General features: G+C 42.9%; 1 protein-coding gene across 1 annotated transcript in view; it reads right to left on the reverse strand.

Annotated features, from left to right (window-relative positions):
• Positions 1 to 20,361, reverse strand: part of LOC118991989 (cytosolic carboxypeptidase 4-like) — a 305,722-nt gene that overhangs the window by 2,776 nt on the left and 282,585 nt on the right. The gene's annotated exons all lie outside the window — the stretch shown is intronic.

Consider the following 20,361-nt stretch of genomic DNA (forward strand, 5'->3'; position numbering starts at 1 on the left):
CCATGACCTCTCCCACTCCCTTCAGCTTATGCACAAAAGGAAGAAGAGCAGGGGTTGCTCAGCAAGAGACCTAAGGGGCCCAAAGGATCAGGCAACAGACCTTGACCATATATTGTGAACAAGGCAACTTTCCTTGCAAGGAAATGTGTATCTCCCTCATTTGCACAGGGCCCCTTCTTTCCTGAGCATATTCTAATCACTTCTTACTTAGGACTTAACCAATTAGGATAAACAGCATGCTGGGTTCCTACTCTGTGATTTATAGATGGCAAGCAATTCATAAATCAGGCAGAGTTTGTTCATCCACCTGCCTTGCCATAAACAATGAAAATGGGTAATCAGTGGTGTAGATATGCGTTAGCTCGGGAAGTGAATCAGGGCCAGTTTCTTAATTGTCTAGTGACAGATGGGAACTGACTCTACACTCTTCAGACCTCGGACCCTAAAGGGAAGGTCTGGTGGGTCCCTGCCTGAATAGAGAGGAAGGGGAAGTGATGTGCGTCTTGTTTCCACAGCACCAGGGTGTTAAATCATCATCCTGTCCAGATTGCCTTGTGGATGGTAAAGAAACTGAGGAAAGGAAGGTAAGAGCTGCCTCAGCTGCTGCAAGAGCTCAAATCAGAAAGAACACACTGAGTGCCTGTGGCTTCACTGTCACCACACTGGGCACGGAGCTGACAGTGCTGAGCAATGCCAAGGACCTAAGAAGAAGTCCTGACTACAGGACCTTGGAAATGCCCCTGCACCTACCTCCTAGAGAGGCAATCATAATCCCTCAGGAGTTGGGAACACTTGATAATAAAACACAGGATGCTATCAAGCAGAATGTCCCCAAAATAAAGGCACCTGGTACATATTATGTCTACCATTTTACTGTGGATACTGAAGACGATTAAGATACGGTGTTGAAGGAGAACACACATTGAGACTTGCTGCTTTGCACCTGGGTTACTGCAATAATGACCACAAAACATCCAAATTGGCATCGCTAATATTTTCTCTAAACCATAATTTTTATTATACCACTTCTAGATTTTGAACTGACAGTGATTCTCATGGCCTGTGGATGCAATGGGAGCAGTGGAGGGTGGGGTGTCCCTAAGGGGTCCAGCTGGCAGGAGCACCTGAGCAAACAAGAGGCCAGTCTTTCCCCGCCCTGCCTTTCCCCTGTGGTGGACTTGGCATCAGTCACTCATGGACTTGAACCTGCCCCACTACAGACACGCTGTCAGGCTGCTCCTGTTGTGATCGTTGAAACACAACAGGCTACATTTGAAACACAACAGGCTACATTTTTTCTAAGCCTTTACTTGTGTAACTGATTTTTTTTATCTGAAATGATCTTCCAACTCTTCAACATGCAATGAAATTTAGCATTTTTTTTTGAAAGCTCATCTTAATTTCAACCAAAGGACTATTTGGGTAACTTCATCTCTTACTGAAATTTTCTTCCTCTAAATAGTAATCTTCACATAGTCCCTTAATTTGTTTTGATCCTTAATAATGTTTATAGTCTTCTTATGAATAATGCCATGCTTCTGTCTGATTTGTATTCACAGTGTCTTACAGAACACCTAGAACATGTTGAGAACAGAATAGGCCTACAATAAACAGTTGCCAAACTGAGTATAAACAGGTATGTACACAGGACCATCTATATTTTGGGCCATCTTGTGAGGAACTAATTTTTTGATATCATTTTCAAAGGTTTTATATATGAATTAAACCATAATTGTCATGTTAGTGCATTTTGGAGATTTAATCAAATATGTTTTTCTTTATTATGAAGGTAATAAGTAAATGTAATGTATAATATAATATATAAAATACAATAATGTAATAAGTATATAGAATATAACACAGTGTATGTTATAAAATTACATGTTATACCTGTTATGTAGATACACATGTGTATATGTTCACGTGTGTATGTGTGCATGTGTACTGCTATTATTATATATACATATATGTATGTATACTCGTATCTTTATATAGAGCCATGAGCCATATAACAGCATTTTGGTCAATGACAGCACATATGCCTGGTATCTCAAACGTTATAATGAAGCTGAACAATGGCTATCAGCTGGTGACATCATAGCCACTGTAAGCTCACAGTACAACATATCACTCACATGTGTGTGGTGATGCTGGTATAAATAAACCTTAATGTGGTTATCGGGGCAAAGAAAGTAACCAGGGACACAGGGGTACAGGGTGGGCAAAAGTAGGTTTACAGATGCTCACGTGGAACATACAATAATTAATGAATAATAACACAAGAATAAACTGTGTTTGGCAAACTCACAATTGCAAACCTACTTTTGCCCCACTCCATCTGATGATAAAGACATCACTACATCAGCAAGTCAGAGCAGGCCTGTGTGTGTGCCTCAGCCAGAGCTGTGAAGTGTGCAAAGCAAAAACTGATAGAATTGAAAGAAGAATTAAAGAAAACTATGGTTATAGCTCAGGACTTAAAAACATTCCTTTCTCAACAAACAGCTAGACAGAAATCAGCAAGAACACCATCAACCAACAAGATATAACTGGCGTTGACAGAGTATTCCACCCAATAACAGCAGGGTACATAGGTTCCCAGTGTACATGGAAAATATACCAAGACACAACAGATCCTGAGCCATAAATGAACCTCAACAAATTTAGCAGTGAGATTGTGCAGAGTGTCTTCTCTGACCACAAAGGAATCAAGCTAGAAATCAAAGACAAAAAGACAAAAAGAGAATTTCCTCACACTTGGAAAGTAAATAAAAAACACTTCTAAATAATTCATGAGGTCAAAGAGGGTAGCTTACAAGAAAGTTAAAACACACACACAATGTGCTGAGTGGAAATCAAAATACAGTATCAAAATCTGCAGGACACAGAGCCAATGTGGTAAGACGGACATTTACAGCAGTAAATGTTTAGCTTAGAAAAGTCTTACAAGTTAAAACCTCAGTTACTCCCTCAAGGAAATAGATAAAATAAGAGAGAATAAAACCAAAACAAGTAAAGGAAAGAAACTAATAAAGATAATAGCAAAAACCAAGGTAATTAAAACTGAAAAACAATAGAAAAATTCAATGAAACAAAGAGTTGAAAAGGTCTATAACCTCTAACAAGATGTCAAAGAAAAAAGGAAGGCACTGTTTATTAATGTCGGCAGTGAAACAGGCTCTACCACCACAGATGCCGCTGCTATAGGCAAAATGAGAGGGCACCACCCAAAACTCTGAGCACACAAATTCGACAACTTAGAGTATATGGACCAACTCCTAGAAAAGCAAAAAACTATCACAATCCACTCAGTATGAAAGAGAGCATTCCAATTGCCCTATAGCTCCTAAGGACACTGAATTCATAATTTAAAACTTTCAGAATAGATGTCTAGGCCCAGGTATTTTCACTGGAGAATTCTGCAACAGGATTAAAGAAGAATTAACACCAATTCTATATATATTCTCCTCCACAAAATAAAAGAGGGAATGCTTTCCATTCATCTTATGAGTCAAGTATTACCTTAATCCTAAAACCAAGTGAAGATAGTAAAAATAAACTACGGATCAATACCCCTCACGAATATAAATGTAACATCCTTCACAAACTACTAGCAAATTGGATTTACCATTATGTAATACCAATTGTGCATCCTGACCAAATGGAGTTAATCCCAGTGATATAAGACCTGTTCCATATTCACAAATCAGTAAAAGCAATCCACCAGATTAAGATAATCAAATAAATTATGGAGAAAATAAATTAGAAAAAAATTGACACACGTTAATAATAAAAGCTCTCAGAAAAGATAATAACAGAAGGCAGCTATCTCTGCTTGATAAAGAACATTTGAAAAAATCTACAGCTAATATTATATTTAATGGTAAAAACTGAATGCTTTCCCCTCATGACTGGGACCAAGTCAAAAATGTCTCTCACCACTGCTATTATTCAGCATAGTACCGGGAGCTCCAGCCAGCATGGCAACAAGAAGAGAATAGAAAAGGCATACAGATGGGAAAGCAAAACATAAAACTAACTCTACCTGAGAATGGACAAGAATGATAATAAAAAGTTAAATAAAAAATAACTCCTAGGACTATCAGTGAGGTCCATGAAGTCATGGTTACAAGATTAACATAAAAAAATCAACTGCACTTCACAATGACCATGTTAAAATCACTAAACATTTATAATCATTAAACAAGAATGAAATATTAAGTGTTGATAGAATAAAACATACACCATACTTATACCCTAAGAAGTATAAAAAGCTGATGGTAAAAATCAAAGAAAATTTAAATAAATGGAGAAACATGCCTGGCCTCGAAGACTCAACCTTGTAACGTGTCAGTGCCCCCAAACTGATACACAAATTTAACACAATTCCTATCAAAACTCAAAAAAAGATTTCTGTGAATCCAGACAAGATCACCCTAAAACTTATTTGGAAAGATGAAGGAACAACAAACAGCTGAAATCATTTTGAAAATAAGAACAGAGTGGGAGAGATCCTGCTACTCAACCATAGGACTGATTATATGGTTACAAAAAACAGAACCGTGTGGTCCTGGCGCAGGGACAGACATGTCAATCTAGAGAACAAAACAGAGGGCCCGCAAGCATGACACACAAGAAATACCAACTGATTTTTGACAAAAGTACAACAGCAACTCTACCACTAGGAATGGTGTGGGAAGCCAAGGGAAGGAAAAATGGACTCATGGGTGCAGTGTGTCCCTGCAACCCAGTGGGACTGCAGAGTGAGCCAGCATAACTGATTTTCCATGACACAAGACTAATTCAGACAAACTGTCTTCAGGGATGGAGGGTTGGAAAAGAGAACAAATCAAGATTTGCCAGAAGACTTAGGACAAGCTTTTTTCCCCCCGGTATTCTGCCCATCCTATTCATTCATTCATTCAATTACTTAGTGATCAACTATTTAGTTGGCACCTACTAGGAAATGAAAGATAAATGAGTACATTTTTATAGCTCAACAAGTAAATTAAAGGTTATTAAAAGTTATAGACACCATAATCCCATTTAAGCAATAAGAATTAGGATAGAAACTACTACTGCAAAAAGAAAAAAGAAAAAAAAGAGGATGGATACAGAAAAAAAAAATGAACTGCTGGCAGCAAGTGTCCCTGGTGAGGGGTCAGGGAAGCTCTAGACCCTGCCACCACTCAGTGTATTGTGTTACTTTCTTTGAACAAAATTGCTCAAGTCCAGCAAAATGCAATCAAATTGCCCTGGACACACCTGCAAATCCTTCCCATCCTGAAGGCAAAGCCAGCCACCTCTTTACCATCTTCCAAGAACAGTCAAGCTTCTTTCCTTCCTCCTTTCCTTGGTCCAAGTGACGTCTTAGAACACTTTGACATATTACTTATTTTTGCCTAATATTACTGCCTGTGGCAATAAGCAGTTCTATGTGTACTGACCTCCACTGGTGGTAAGACTGCTAGTTGTCCTGTCCTCAGGCCCAGGGCAGTGAAGAATATCTGACAGGTACCATGCTGGCCCCATCTTATTACCTGTTTGCTCATGCCAGGTAATCCCCATCCTCGTACAGAACCGGCCCTCATGCTAGCCCAGGGGACCAGAAGGGCAAACACAGTCCTGGTGTCCAGGGAGAACCTTCTTCTCAGGGCAGGACGTGGCAGAGAGGGGTCTCAAGTTTCTGAAACAAAACTGCCAGCATCACTCGGAGTTGCTCTCTACAGATGAGAGGTGCAGCTCCCTCAGGACAACATGCATGTGGGAAGGCAGAGTAACAGCCAACCCAACAGTACTGAGTACCAGGGCACCTGCTATCCTCCCTCTTGGTCTTTTTCTTACTGTTCAAAAATGATGAATTCAATAACAGCAAGTCACCATGTGCCACTTATATACAAATATTATGCAGAAATCAAACTCTGCTTCCAACGATAGGGTGGTCTTTAACACTCAAATGCAAAAAATGTATGGAGAAAATACTGAAAATGGGTTTCATTCCTTCCTTTTCATGTGACTGTTTGACATCCTGTAGACACATGTTCTAAACTAGCTTTGGGTGGTGTTGGGGAGCCACAGGGGCAGGGGGAAACTGTACATCAGAAACAAAACATAAACTTGGAGTCAAATAACTGAGGTTTCGAATCCTGGCTGCAAAGTCTGAGTGAGAAAAAGGAATTCACCTTCTCTGAGTGTCATTTGTGAAAGGAGTATGTGACTAGCTTGAAATAACAAAGGAAAGCAAATTTCATAGCACAAAACATGACACATTAACTCAAGTAAAATCTGTGTTCCCCCTTCCTCTTCCCAGAAGCTGAAGACAGGCTTGGAAATGTTTTCATCCTGGCCAGTTCATCATCCTCACCCTCACACATAAACCCATCAGTGGGGCTTTCAGTTTCTAAGGGAAGTCGTTAAGAAGCCTCTATCCCTTGCAATTCCTCCTCCAAGCTGGCCAGAACAGCAATTTGCAACTTTATGATGTGATAAATAGAATTTCTTTGTTTTGATATTCCATTTGCATATTTATTGAGATATGACGCTCTTAATTAGTTCTGCTTTCTTTGTTTTGCTTGTTTTCTTGGTTGGGGAAAGACGGCTTTCTGTAGTGAGAAATAATTCTGCATGCTAACAGGGTGAACAAAACCAGCCTGTGGCACACACCTTGATGCTGATGCTGGCTGAAATGCAGCTTTACAGCGTCTCTTTTCCTTGTTTTCTTTACAGGCTGAGGAGAATGCTTAAGACTTGGGTGAATGTCAGACCTCAAGAGGTAGCCCCACTGAGAAGCAAGGGGACACTCATACACATCCAAGGAGCTCTTCCCTGCCAGCCTATTGCCCATCTCCCTCCTGAAATAGCTGGGCCCCCCTCCTCAGCCCTCTTCCCAAAGAAATGCAGCCTTAGTGCATCCTGGCTTTTGTGCAGGAAAAGTTGCAACTGTGAAGCTCATGGGCGGCTGCCTCCCAGGGGAGTGTTTGGACCAGCTGTTCACACAGCGCTATTCCTCCTGGACCCTTATTCACTCACTTTCTGCAGGAGCAGAGCCCTGAGAATGCTGGGCCCAGCAGCCTACTAAATAGCGCACAGATTCAGGGGGCTGTCAATCCATCAGACCATGCCCACTATGACCACTTCACTACAACTGCCCAGAACAATTAGCTGGTTCCTTAGTGCTTCCTAATTGCCAAGATCTCCATGCCATCACTGATTCAACACTTTTAAGAACAAAAACATAATTTATGATCCCCTCTTTTTTGTTAACTCCAGTAATGGAGCATTTCCTGTATAGAGAGAAAAGCACTAGGCACTCTTGGTAAAGGGAAAGAATTAACATTGCCAATCGTCTGCTATGTGCCAGGAGCATGGAATTTGCTCTCTGTCATTTAAAATATGGATGAACAAACAAATGTATGGGGTGATATTACCGTTCCTATTTTACAACTGGGTGAAGAGACACATTGGGTATTCAGATAATTTTCTCAGTATCTGAAAGGTACATGTGGCATAGATATACGATAATCACATAACACCAAGGGGTCTTGTTCCCCTTAATTCCACTAACGCATATCAATGTATGAAAATCTACCTTGCTTAAGGAAATCCTGAGACGGATATTAATTTAGCCAAAATCAAAGTGATGGACTCAGACATGAGATGGAGAAGTCCAATGTCACTTTCACCCCCCATAAAACAGACACGAACAAGTGACTCCATTACAGCGTGGGGATATGCAACTAGAAACATACAACAAAAGACAGTGGGAATGGGAGTCAGTGGGGTAGTAGTGAGAATGAATAACAGCACAGTGAGGGAGGCAAGGAGAAAGGGCGGGAGAGATGAGAGGGACATGTTCAAAGGACATATGCAGGTTTGATTCAGGTGCTATTTCCAACTCCACCCTCCTCCTCACTGGACTCAGGATACCTGTGCATATGAGGAACCCAAAACCTTGTACGAGACCATAGCAGACTCCAGCTAGGGGGAGGTGCTTCAGCAAGTCTGGAGTAACAGGTGTTAACTGAGCAAAAGCCCTGGGGAGCAGGATGCTTGCCGTCAACGAGCTGGCTTTAAGCCACAAGACCATTAAAGAAAGTGTTTGTCTTTCAAGCTGAGACTTATGGCTCTGAGGACGGAAAACTTTAAAGCAGGGTGTCCAACCTTTTGGCGGCTCTGGGCTGCACTGGAAGAAGAGTTGCTGTCTTGGGCCACACATTAAATACATGGTGACACGTAATCACAAAAAAAAAATCTCGTAACATTTTAAGTAAATTTACGATTTTGTGTGGGGCCGCATTCACAGCCATCCTGAGATACATGCAGTCTGTGGGCTGCAGGTTGGACACCGCTGCAGAGGAACCTAGGTAGCTAGATGGATAGACAGAAAGGCATAAATATATATCTTTCCATATACGTATCTGGTCATTTCTATTTGTTTATATAAAGTAGAATCTTTATATGAAGTTTGACTGAAAATTACATCATGTCATTATCTTAAACACACCTAAGTGAAGCCCTTCAAGGTGACCACTTTGTCACCTTTCAGCAAATCTGTCACCTTCCCCACCCCTTAACTTAATAGAATTTTAGTTCATATCCTCTTCTATCTTAGAGACTTAATACTACATATCAGGGGCAGGGTGTGAGGAGAAAGGAGCTTTCTGATCTCTACTACTTTACCCAAGCTTTCTAAATCTGTTCTCCTACATAGTAATCCCTCCATTCAAGTTAACTTGGTCTCTTACCTCAACTCAAACACACTTGGGGCTTTGGTATTTCTCCGAGTTGGCCAACGCAGACCTCTACCTGCAATGTCATGCTTCTGGCCACTGGTAACTTAAACCCCCAGGTGTCTTAAGATCAAGCCCAGATGTTATTTCCTTTGGAAAAGCATCCACAACTATGCAGACTAGAAATAACGACTCACTGGATTTAAGTGTACTTACTCACTCTGCTTTCCCCTGCAGGTGGGGTTACCTTGAAACTCTCAGAGCTCTCAGCTCTTGACTTACATGCAGAAAATGCTCCAACCAAATACCCATGAAGGAATGACAGGAAACTCCCTTTCTTAACCCAAGAAAAATACACCATGTGCCCAGATTACAGGTAACCCTATGTCTCTCCTGATTTCTACCAGCCTGACATGGAAATGGAGGAGGTGAGATGTTTAAGAGAATTCATACTTTAAATTTTGAAACTGCAGATGTTAAAGTGCTAGAATGGACTGTTTCTTTACAAGATCATTGGCTAAAACTTTAATGTACATGGTGTTTTTATGTGAGAGTCTAGTTCGCTTGCATAGTAGGTACTTGTGTTCTCTGTCCTAGGAGTGAAAGAAGTATCAAATACTAGAATATGACGTTTACAGTAAAGATGAAACGGGCAGAAAAGAATAGAAGACTGAAATTTGCAGGATGCAGTAGAAACGGAAGAGCCTGTGAGAAAACACAAATCAGTATTGCTATTTAAAGACTCTTTTTTGTTATCTTGGGCACTGTCTCCCAAATTCTATGTTTCTATCAGGCTCTCAGGTTTCAGATAAAAGGATTTTGTGTTGCTATTGTTACAGACTAAAAGAATTCTTTACCCAGGCCTTTTTGTTGTAAGAAGAGAATCAAATCTCCTTCCTTCAGAAACACCCAGGGATTTGGAGTTTACAGAGCAGTACCTTCTCATCTTGGTGGTGGGAAGAAAACCAGCTGTCTCTTGGTTTCACAACACAGAATCAACCTGCTGCTGCCACCCACCACTGGGTCTGGGCTAAAAACCACCACTCCGTAGATGTCATATTCTGTTTTGGTGAAAAGTAACATGTTTACAGATCTCTTTAGGTGATCACTGCGATCACACACATTTTCCCTGACAATAAAGTTGCATGAATCCTCATTAGGAGAAATCTCTGGGTAAAGAGACAAAGAATGAAGCAGATACATTTCTCAGATATGATATGACGTAGAGGGCTGTGATCTTCTTTGCCAAGGAGGTAATCAATACGGGGTATCTGAAGAGTTACAACGTGCTCAGAATAGACCCCCAGGTAAGGCGAGCAGATGACTGACAACTGAAGTCTCTGCAAGAGGTGTGTGAGAGAAAGCTGGCTGCACCTTCAGAAGGAGGTGGTGCTAGCTCCAAAGATGCCCATTGTAATTTACCTCACATTCAATTCTAAGGGAACTTATTTAATAGGGTGTTAGTTGATAGAATAAATCACACTATAAAGATGACTAACGACCTTCAAGAAAGTACTTTGATTTGAGTAGTTAGTTGGGCGCAGCTTGAAGGAATGAAGACAAGTTACAATTTTAGGTGACAGTCATGTTTTCTGTTAAATATAAAAATATTAACTCAATAGAAGATGGCCCCTGAGGATCATAACTGGCCACGGCAGGACAGAGGAGACTGTGAATACCCTGTCAAGGAACAGGCCAGAGAAAGTCTGTCCCCAGGAGAGGCTGTGATAATTTTGTATAAGCATCATAATAAAATACATTATGCAATATACTGTATGATAATAAAACTTAATGTGATGTAGAATACATCACGTAATTTGGCCAAAGGCAAGGGCAAATATGTATAATTTATCAAACCCTGATGCTGCATTATAAGAATTCTAACAAAGGGAAGATTATCTATAAATAAAATTAACCTATAAATTATATAAATTAAATTATGTGTGTAATTATTGTATGTCTTTCAAAAGCTTAATGTACATGAAAATAGCATTCTTAAGTGGATGTGTAAGCATCATCTGGTAGCATGTACTAGTCAGTTTTTCCATTTACTAATTAATGAGTAACCTGTTGCAATCACAATACGATGTTATCTACTGTATCTGGAAGCTTACTGAGAGGCATTTCCTACATAATTTTAAGTGAATTACCTCACTTAACTCAATGGCATCGCTTCATACTTGGTTGTTAACTTTTTAAAACCTAACTATGCTATTTCTGCTTTGATTTTCCCTTCACCTAAACTGTATAAATCCTGCACTCACTAAAATGCTTAGAATTATGAATTCATCTAACCCACTGGTTCATTACAAATATATATCTTTTGTCTATGGATTAGCTTTTGCTTACTTATCTGTTCATTAGTTTGGAAAGAAAAGGGGGAAAACAGCTTTTCGTCCACCTCCTATGGGCTGCAGGCTCCTGCTGGGGAAGGGAATAAAAAAGGCCGGGGAGTGAATGGGGGAGAGCCAGTCAGAGGTAATTACAGCATGCTCACTGCATGCTCTAGGCCAGCAGCAGGCAGGACACCTGGGAGCTCAGCGGACAGAGTAAGTGACTCTGTCAAGGCAAAGAGGTGAGGAAACACCCCAGGATGAAAAGTAACTGCGCAAAATGAGGGAGATGGCAGCACGGACAGTCTGTATCCAAGCCCTTTAGAGCGCAGGGAGCAGAATCTGCATGTGGTTAGGGACCTGGCAAGAAGCTGGGGGAAGGCAGAAGCTGAGGGGCCAAGGAAAGAAAGTCAGACTTGATTTTATAGGTCATTATTTTGTTCGTAAGGAAGACGCAGGGCACACTCTATCCCATTATCATTAGACATAATTATTTAAATTTAACTTGTTGGAGATTAGCTGTTTAATTTAAAAAACGTAACTGGAGTAATGTATTAAGTAATATTTGACATCATTAATGAGGGTATAATTATGCATGCTATTTAAAAAATTAGTGCAATACCAATATTTTCTCACCAAATGAAGAAAAATTATTAACTACAAAGCAACTTGACTAAATTCATTCTGGAATTTACATCCCTGGCGATGATCACTCAAATTGAAAAAAATCTAAGATTTTCTCATGTATGTCTAAGAAAAATGGAGTAACATTTTCACAGGGAATTTTTTTAAAGGAGGGCCTACATGTAGTTTTAAAAAAGGCTACTCCCTCCTCAGACTGAGAATGGGTAGAAAATGGTCCCAAGAGTTGCCATTTATCTGTAGAACATCCCAAGGGACAAAGAATAGTCTGCCCCTGAACACTGACCTTGCACTGAGCCAATGAGTTTGGTGCTATTAGTAATACACCTCATTTTTACATAAAGAAAAGTGGAAAACTTCAGTGATTTGTGCCAGGTCATCCAGCCAGTAACGCATGGCATCAGGGCTGGCACTGAGCGACAATCCTACACTGGGAGAAACTGAGGACCAACTTCAGGAAGCACACAGTTCAGCTGGAAAGGCAGGGAGACTTGCGTGGTTATCTGACTCGGACACTACATTTTAATGGCGTGTGTCTGCTCTTCGCTGCTGCTATTGGAAGGCATCTGCTGGGAATCCCACTCAAGTAAATCAGATACAAAGAACACAAGATCTCCTCAAAAAAAAAAAGACTGTCATCATGGGGTCCCAACCCAGACTTGTAAACTACATGGTGGCATTGGGTGAACTGTATTAAATGGCCATTTTTCCAGGTCAAGAGACGTCCATGGGGGACAGTTTCCTATGTTTGAACTTGACACGATCTTAGATCTATTAAAAGGTCACCTGGGAAATGTGTGCAGAATGACGCATGCGAAGAAGAATACCTTTTTATAAAAGCAGTGACTGAGGAAGAGCCTTCATCATCTGCGAACAACACTGACAGACAACCCAGGACAGATGAGGAGGGACAGAGTGATAATCATCAAGGAAATGCTGAGATTTTCAGGGAAAGAAACTGAGGGCATTATATGACGTAAGGTTTCTACCAATCAAGAACTAGAGTTTATTCTACATTTCATACTTGATCCCATGCTAGTTCCAGAAACACATTTGTTTTAAAAACATGCAAAGAAATGACAAACCTCTAACTCCCAAACTACAAAGCTGAATGCAGTATCACTTCTGGTAAAATAGGAGGTAAAATGAGAGGGCTGACTGCATGCATGCACACACCGCCCCTGTTCACCCGGGGGGTGCGAAGCACCTGCGCTCAGCAGGTATTTACTCGGCGCCTACCAGGAGTTGGGCTGAGAGCAGGGTGCTGTGCTGGGTCTCTGCCTCCTCTACCCTGCCTGGTGTCCAGTGGATGATCACACTGAGAACAAGCGTGCTGTCTTGGACAAGGTGGGGCAGAGGCTGAAGTGGGTAAGGGGCCTTATCTGACCTAGTGTGCCCTGGTGCCCCCAACACACACACATACACACACCCAAACTCATCCACATACATACAAATACACATGGCACATATGACCACCTGATCCAAATCTACTACACTCATGCAGATGTATGCACACATGTATACACGCACATGCCATACCTATGCACACAGAAACACCCAACCACCACCACACATAGGCAACCCCAAATAGGAACCTTCTCACCACTGTCCAGATGCAAAGAACTTTTTCCTTCTGTCATCACCCCTGGCCTTCCTGACATAATTGTCCCCAAATCTCTCCATCTCCTGACGCCAGGCTTTGAATGTCCCATAGCTTTTCACCCTGTTCCTCTCCTCCTGTGGTCCTGATAATCACACAGGCAGTTCTAAATAAGAGAATGGCACTTCCCATGACGGGCAACTTTGAGTAAAAGGTCTCTACCTGAGAGGATGTGAGCCCCGCATATGGGCAGATGTCCTATTCTTATTACTGATGTGATCTGGAGGGAGTCTGCTTTCCATTTTCACTCAGTCAAGAGAAGACTTTCTTGGTACCCAAAGCTGAGACTCAGGGAACTGAAATTCCATCATCTGTTTTCACCAAGGAGGAAAAACAACGAAAGCCAGAATTTTGAGTTTCTCCTCTGAAGTTCCTCCCTGTAGTGGAAAGACTGAATGAAATCCCACAGATATCCACGCTGCCCTCTTTCTCTGCCTCCTCAGAAGAGTCCACTGCAACAGGAAGCCAAAAGAAAGGGGTAATTTATTGTGGGGACTGCATATTAATTAGTTTTCAGGAGTTCCTCGGGTAATTGCAACCTGTATGTACTGTTTGTAATTGATTTGACCAGATTAAAAATGGATGCTTTGGTGCAGCAATGAAATTAGCAGGAGGCCAAGGAGAAGGGGAGAAAGAAAGGTCTTGCCTAGGAGATGAGGAGCAGCTGGCCTTAGGTCAAGCCACGGATGACACCTTCTCTGCAGCCAAAGTTACAGCAGGCATCGAACACCATGCACTAGGCAAGTGAGTTTCAGCTCCTCCCCACCAAAGACCATCGGGGTGGGCAGCCAGATGTCTCCCGACTGCATTTTCACAATTGGAAGAGTGGTCCCAAGGAGCTTGTGAAATCAGATGTCTAGCTCAGCCCTGGCCAGATGCTGGTCTGGCCAAGAAATCACAGAGAAGCAGCAGGAGTGGTCATGGGGCCCCTCTACTCAAGCAGAGAGAAGTGTGGGATCTGACAACTGACCCACATGCCCTATCTCAGATGGACCTACTAAGATTTTCTTATGCCCAGTGACTGAGACAAGTGGGTAGAGTGTCCCTGAATGCCCACTCCCAGCCTAGGACTGGGGGATTAATATTTATAATGACAACAAGGATTGCATCACTATTCTTAGTGTTACTGATACAGGGTGCAGCCGGGGGGGGGGGCAGAAAAGATTTGGAATGGTGTCCAGAACTCAAAGTGTACAGGAATATTGGAGGAAATATTAAGATGTCCTCACCCCCCCCCCCCAGGTGTCAGTTGGGGGAAGGGATGAATGGAGCAGGGCCATTGAGAGCTGTTTTGCATAGCAACAGTTTTGCAGCTAACCTCTGGAATGGTCATTTAACATATCTATAACCTTTAACTGGTTTCATAGATATGTTAAATAGCTGTGGCCAAGTTTTGGGCCAGGGAGAAGTGAGTGGCAGCTACCCAGGCTGGAATTTGGGGCTGCTTCTCTGAGAGAGTGCCTGCGAGAGAGGCATGTGGCTTTAGCAGAGTGAGGACCCCCTCTTGGCCAGGTGAGGGGGAGAGCCACGCTGTTTTGGAAAGATGTAGACCCCTGTAGCCATTAGGAGGGAGAGCCATGCGGTTTCAGCAGAGTGCAGACCCCCTCTTGGCCAGGTGAAAGGGAAAACCACGCAGCTTTGCCAGAATGGAGATCCCTGCGGCCAGGTGAAGAAGAAAGACGCGCTTTTGGTGGAGTGCGGCTTTGGTAGAAGAGGCCCACGCGGCTTTGGCGTGCTCCCTTTGGCTGAGTGGCCTGGAAAGCAGGAGAGACTTTGACTAGAACTTGGTACAAAGAACTCTTGCCAGTGAAAGGTGCCTCATGACTTTGGATTAATTGGAGATCCTGCCTGGACAGGCAGGCGACACAGCTCACGTGCCAGCGACCTGAAAACAGACGTGTGCTCTTCTCCTGATTTACGGTACCCGGAGTTGGGACAGTGGGAGAAGGGAGCACTGTGTGTGTGTGTGTGTGTGTGTGTGTGTGTGTGTATGTAGGTGTATACCCTTAAAGACTTTAATATTTTAAGGAAGGCATTAGGCCTGAATAGCATTAAATAAACATTTTGTTTCCTTTTCACAAATCTCTGGCATTGAGAGATGTCTTTCCAATTGGCGGCGGACAGAAGAGCCCTATAGATATTAGTGTATCGTCCTTGGGAGGGGCCCCTGTTTTCTGTAGCAGTTTTTGGCACCCCTCGGTGGGCCAAGTATTGCCCCCCCCTCAGACCCTTGTTCGGTAACATTACTACTGTACCAGGCCCTATGCTGCAGGCCTCTACTCATTCAGACCTTTCAACAACCTTTAGAAATGAGGAAATGGAGTCTCAGGAAGCCCAAAGACACATTCTCCTATACAGCAGCAGATGCTGGCTGGCCAGCTACAGACTTAGTCTCTCTGTCCCTGACCCAGGACTGGAGGCAACTGTTGCCAAGGGGGCCTGCCTCCCATACAGAGGGAAGGTCCAGGAGGAGTTGGCTTTCTTACACCCGGAGCACCTGGCCTGAATATGGCAGCAGCAGCCCACATGAGCACTGCTTTTGGTTCCTGGGGACCCCAGGTCCTAACACCCACTCTGATTCCCTGTGAGGCCTGGAGTCCTGCCTGGAATCATGAACCAACTCACTGGGATGTGACCTTTCTACTTGCCCCTGTGGTGCCTTACCTGTGCTTGCATCCTGCCTCTCTTGTGGTTCTCACCTGTTTGGTTGGGACTTGAATCCAAGACGACAGCTCCCCACACACTGAAGCTAAGTGTTCTGCCTCTCAGTCTTCTCCTCTGAGTCTGCTTGCTGGCCTGGATCACACGGACACTGGCTCCACTCTCAAGGGGGCCCCCAGTATTTATGGAAAATAAAACCTTGTATTCTCTCTGACAAAGATGCTGGGACGCTTCCAGAGTCCAGGGGCCACTTCTTTCTCTACCAATTGCCTGTTGGTCTGTGTGAACTGGCTAATGGTGGAGGACAATGAAGAGAAGGAAGTCAGCTACCCTGCTGAGGTTAAATAGCACAAGGTCCTTGATTCTCCAGCCCGGATTTCCCTCATCTCCACCCGGTGCTCAGCGGTAACCACCCCCCACTGGAATCCCTTTCTAATCTCTACCTCTAATCCAGGTGTGAATGCAGAAACTGTTAAGGAAAGCCAGGGGCTCGATAGTCTTTGCAATCATTAATTTCTTTCTCATAGTAAACAAATCTACATGTCAGTGCTGTACTAACATTGCATCTTGAACCCCACAGCAGTCACTTTAGGCCAATAAGCATTAACAAAACAAGCTGACTCGACCGGAAACAGGGCAGACCCTAAAAACAAAGCTACGAGGCTCAGCACTTATCCCAACCACAAACTCATTCCCTAGCTTTCTATGGAAACTCCAATTTAAAAAAAAAGTTTTAAAAGCCAATTAAGTGGTGACAAAGAACATGCTGTGTGTCTAAGGGAAGCTGGCACATCTGTCAACCATGCTCTGGGTACAGATAAGGGGTCTGGCTCTGGGCTGGTCCCACACAGCAGGAGCATTTGTGAGGCCAAGGCAGGTCCAGATGAAATGGATGCCCTGAGGCGCGGGGGGGGGGGGAGCAGGCAAAATTGATTACATGCTTTTTATTGCTAGTAAAGGATTCTTAGCGCTGAGGCTGAAGGAAATTATGGGACTTTTTTCCTGGGAGTCATTAAGAGAAAGTCCAAGAAAGAAAAAAAGGTGTATCTTTTTTTTTCTGTTTTGTATTTTTTTCTTTTCTAAGTTCACAGTTCTGGTTATGACCTCCTAGATTTCTGATATGCAAAACAGTAACAGTTGGCTCTGGCACTAGTTAGCCAGGGGCTTCTCAGGAAGGGACAAATGAAGCTCTCGTCTTGCAAGTCATGCTTGAAGAGCCTCTGAAGCAGTCTTTTTAAATTGCAAGGTGACTACCCCTTTGTCGGTCCTAAAATCTTACTTTTAAGGGTCACAGGATGAACAGACCAGACAGCAGCATACAGTGTGGACAGGAAAAGTAGGGCTTATCTCTTCACATTTTTGTCTTTGATTTGGATGTGTGTATGTGTGACTGGGTCAATTCATAAATGTACTTTACAGTGTGAGCTGCATTTTTAAAAAAATTTGAAAAAATCTGCTCTAAAGGTTAAGGCTAGGTCAGCGATGGTCCCAGTCCTTTTCCTCCTTGGGGTTTATCACATATATGCGGGTTTTCCTGATCCGGGGGGGTGTGTCCTTGAATCAGCTGCTGGAGTGCCCAGCTCTTCCTCTAGCAAGGGCCCTGAGTCCAGCCGACTAAGCCCCAGGGCTTTTCTCAGACTGGGAGCAAACCAGACTGAACAACCAGCGAAGGAAGAAGGAAATATTGTAAATGCAGTGCTCTCTATGTGTTGGTTATTGGCCCCAAAGCATTAATATATACAGGAATGTCTCAACAATCCTAGGGCAGGTATTTTATTTGTTTTTGCACATAAGGAAATTAAAGTTGAGAGACATAGCGCCATAATTTTCCAAAAGATCTTAAGGTCTAAAAAATTTTAATTAGACTTTCCTCTTATTAAAGTAACTCCTGACCTATGACCATGCCCTGTGGAAACACTGGCAAAACTGTGGCACTCCATGAAGCCACGTTACATTACTTTACAGGAAGTGATGGGTGCAGAAATGCCTGGCTTCACAGTTCACAAATCATTTCCACACTCTTACCTGACTTGACCTTCACTGCACATCTGCCAGGTGGGTAGGAAATGTATTGCTCCCAATGAAGAAATGGGAAACTGATAACAAAGAGGGCAAGTGATCCACGTGTCTAATAGGAGACAGAGCCAAATTTGGAAGCCAAGCCTTCCTTCCAAGTCCACTCTTCCTTCTCCTATGACTACGACTTCATGAGAGCAAAAGACCCTCGTGTTTGTATTTTTGCTGGAGGCAAAAATAAACGAAACATTATCACCAACTATGGAGTGGAGCTTTTTCAAACATCTTTAAAAGCCCTGAACAAAAGCAGATTCTTAAAATTTGTATTCTCCTTATGAGTATCTTCTGGCACTCAATGGTAACTAACCAGATTACTAACTCCTTTGTAGACATTAGGAGACTTTTGCTCATAAATCAGCTCATCTGGCTCAGTAGGAAATAGGAAACACCAGTGCACCTTGGCTCCCACACAGCACCTGCCAAGCTCTTAGAACGAAAAGCAAAAGATAAGGGTTTTCTCTGTCATTTTAAACAGGGCAAATTAATTGCTCCTGCAGAGATGAAAATTTATGTTTGAATTAAAAAAAAAACAGTGCAAAATGCCTTTTTTCTTCTGGTCGCACCTGTGGAAACCTAGGGTTTGGCAGCAAATTGGAGCTTATAAAGTACAGTCACAAAGACAAACACCAGACCCCTTCCTAATTAGGAAATGGACCATCTGGTAGACCCTGTGGCTGAAGTCTGACAGTAGGTGGAGGGGACAGGAGATGAGATATATAATATTTGCATGTTTGAGAATGAGTACCTTCACATCAGCTGCATATAGACAGCTAGATCTGCCTCGTCAACTGCAGAGTAAGTACTGAAAATTAAATAGACAAGGCTTGCTGCTCATGTGGTTATGAACTGGCAACCGGCATGGGAAGCACTTCCATGTATTTTAATACTTTCTCTGTAGTAATAGTGAACAGACTTCCAATGCCATTAGTGGCAGGTTCCTATACATTAATTCATGAAAGCAGAAAACTTGGCCTGGGAATTAGTGTGGCCCTGAGATTCAGGACGTGGGGCTCCTATTTTCAGTTTCCTAACTGAGCTGTTTTAGTCAGATCAGTCCATCAGTGTATGTCCATTTTCTTCATCTGAAAAAATGGGAGGTGGGCACAGTACCCTCTTTGACTTTAAAAAAGTCTATTGAGGAGAGAAATGCAAGGGGACTTGGTAGGAATTCCTAGCTGCTGCTTGTGATTTAAACAAGCAACCACTCTGTCTCGGCAATCTAATCATTGCAGTTGCCTTGGCAGCACGTCAGATGTGGTTTGGACTGCAGGGCAGTTTGGAATCTGCTCTTTGGGTCCTAGATCTAGATCCGCCTGATATAAATGTGAGAAATCCATTTCAGTAACACACCACTTTCCCATCTGAATGAGGAGACTGGGATGTGAGTGTCTCAGGGTCGGTGGGATCAGACATGTAAAATATGAACCAAAGTACTCAATAACTACAGCAGTATTTCAAAACTAAATATATCTGGTGGTCACTGTTCAAATAAACAGCCTGATCAATCATTTTTCTTTCATTTTGTCCACAGAAAGAAAAACTCCTTTTCCATAGAAAAAGGTGTTCAAACTCTCTCTTGGCACAAGCAGGGGGTTCTAGAGTTTTAATGGGGTAATGAAATCTGTAAGCTGGGGCCACAGGCATGGAGAAGCTCAGAGCTGGATGTTACCTTGAAGAACAAGAAGGCCAAGACCATCTAACAGTCCAGATGGACCCAAGAACTCCAGCACTGGAAGAGGGTGCTGGGGCAATTAGGGACCCCAAGTTCAGGACACAGGTGAGGAGGGACAAGAACAGGGTCCTGAAGGACTCAGACCACAGGCATGGCAGCCTCTTCCTGAGGAGCCTGTGGGAAGGATGGAGGAAGTGTGGGGAGCCAGTCTGTTCCATCTACACGGATCTAAAATACCACTGGTCTGGCAGAGCCAAGGAGTTTACGCAGGCTTGTTTCATGAATGCACAATGTTCCAGTGCTGCAAAAACAGTTGTCCAGTTGAGGTTATGCCTGTCTCCTCTGGGGCACTGGCCCTCTATCTGAGAAGAGGCTGTCTCTAGGAACCTTGGAAACCAGAGTCGCATTATCCTCTGTCCCCAATCCCTACTCACAGGTCATTAAAAAAAGAAAGAAAGCAAGATGACAATGACTTTCCTTGCCTCAAAGCTGGCTCCCTGGTAAACACAGTCAAGGAACTTAGTTCAATTTAATGGGATGATTCGACCTCAAAATATCACATGCATTGCTAGGTGTGCACCTAGCCAA

Source organism: Sturnira hondurensis, unplaced genomic scaffold, assembly GCF_014824575.4.
Source record: "Sturnira hondurensis isolate 20B ecotype Veracruz unplaced genomic scaffold, ASM1482457v3 Scaffold0007865, whole genome shotgun sequence".
Taxonomy (NCBI): Eukaryota; Metazoa; Chordata; class Mammalia; order Chiroptera; family Phyllostomidae; genus Sturnira; species Sturnira hondurensis.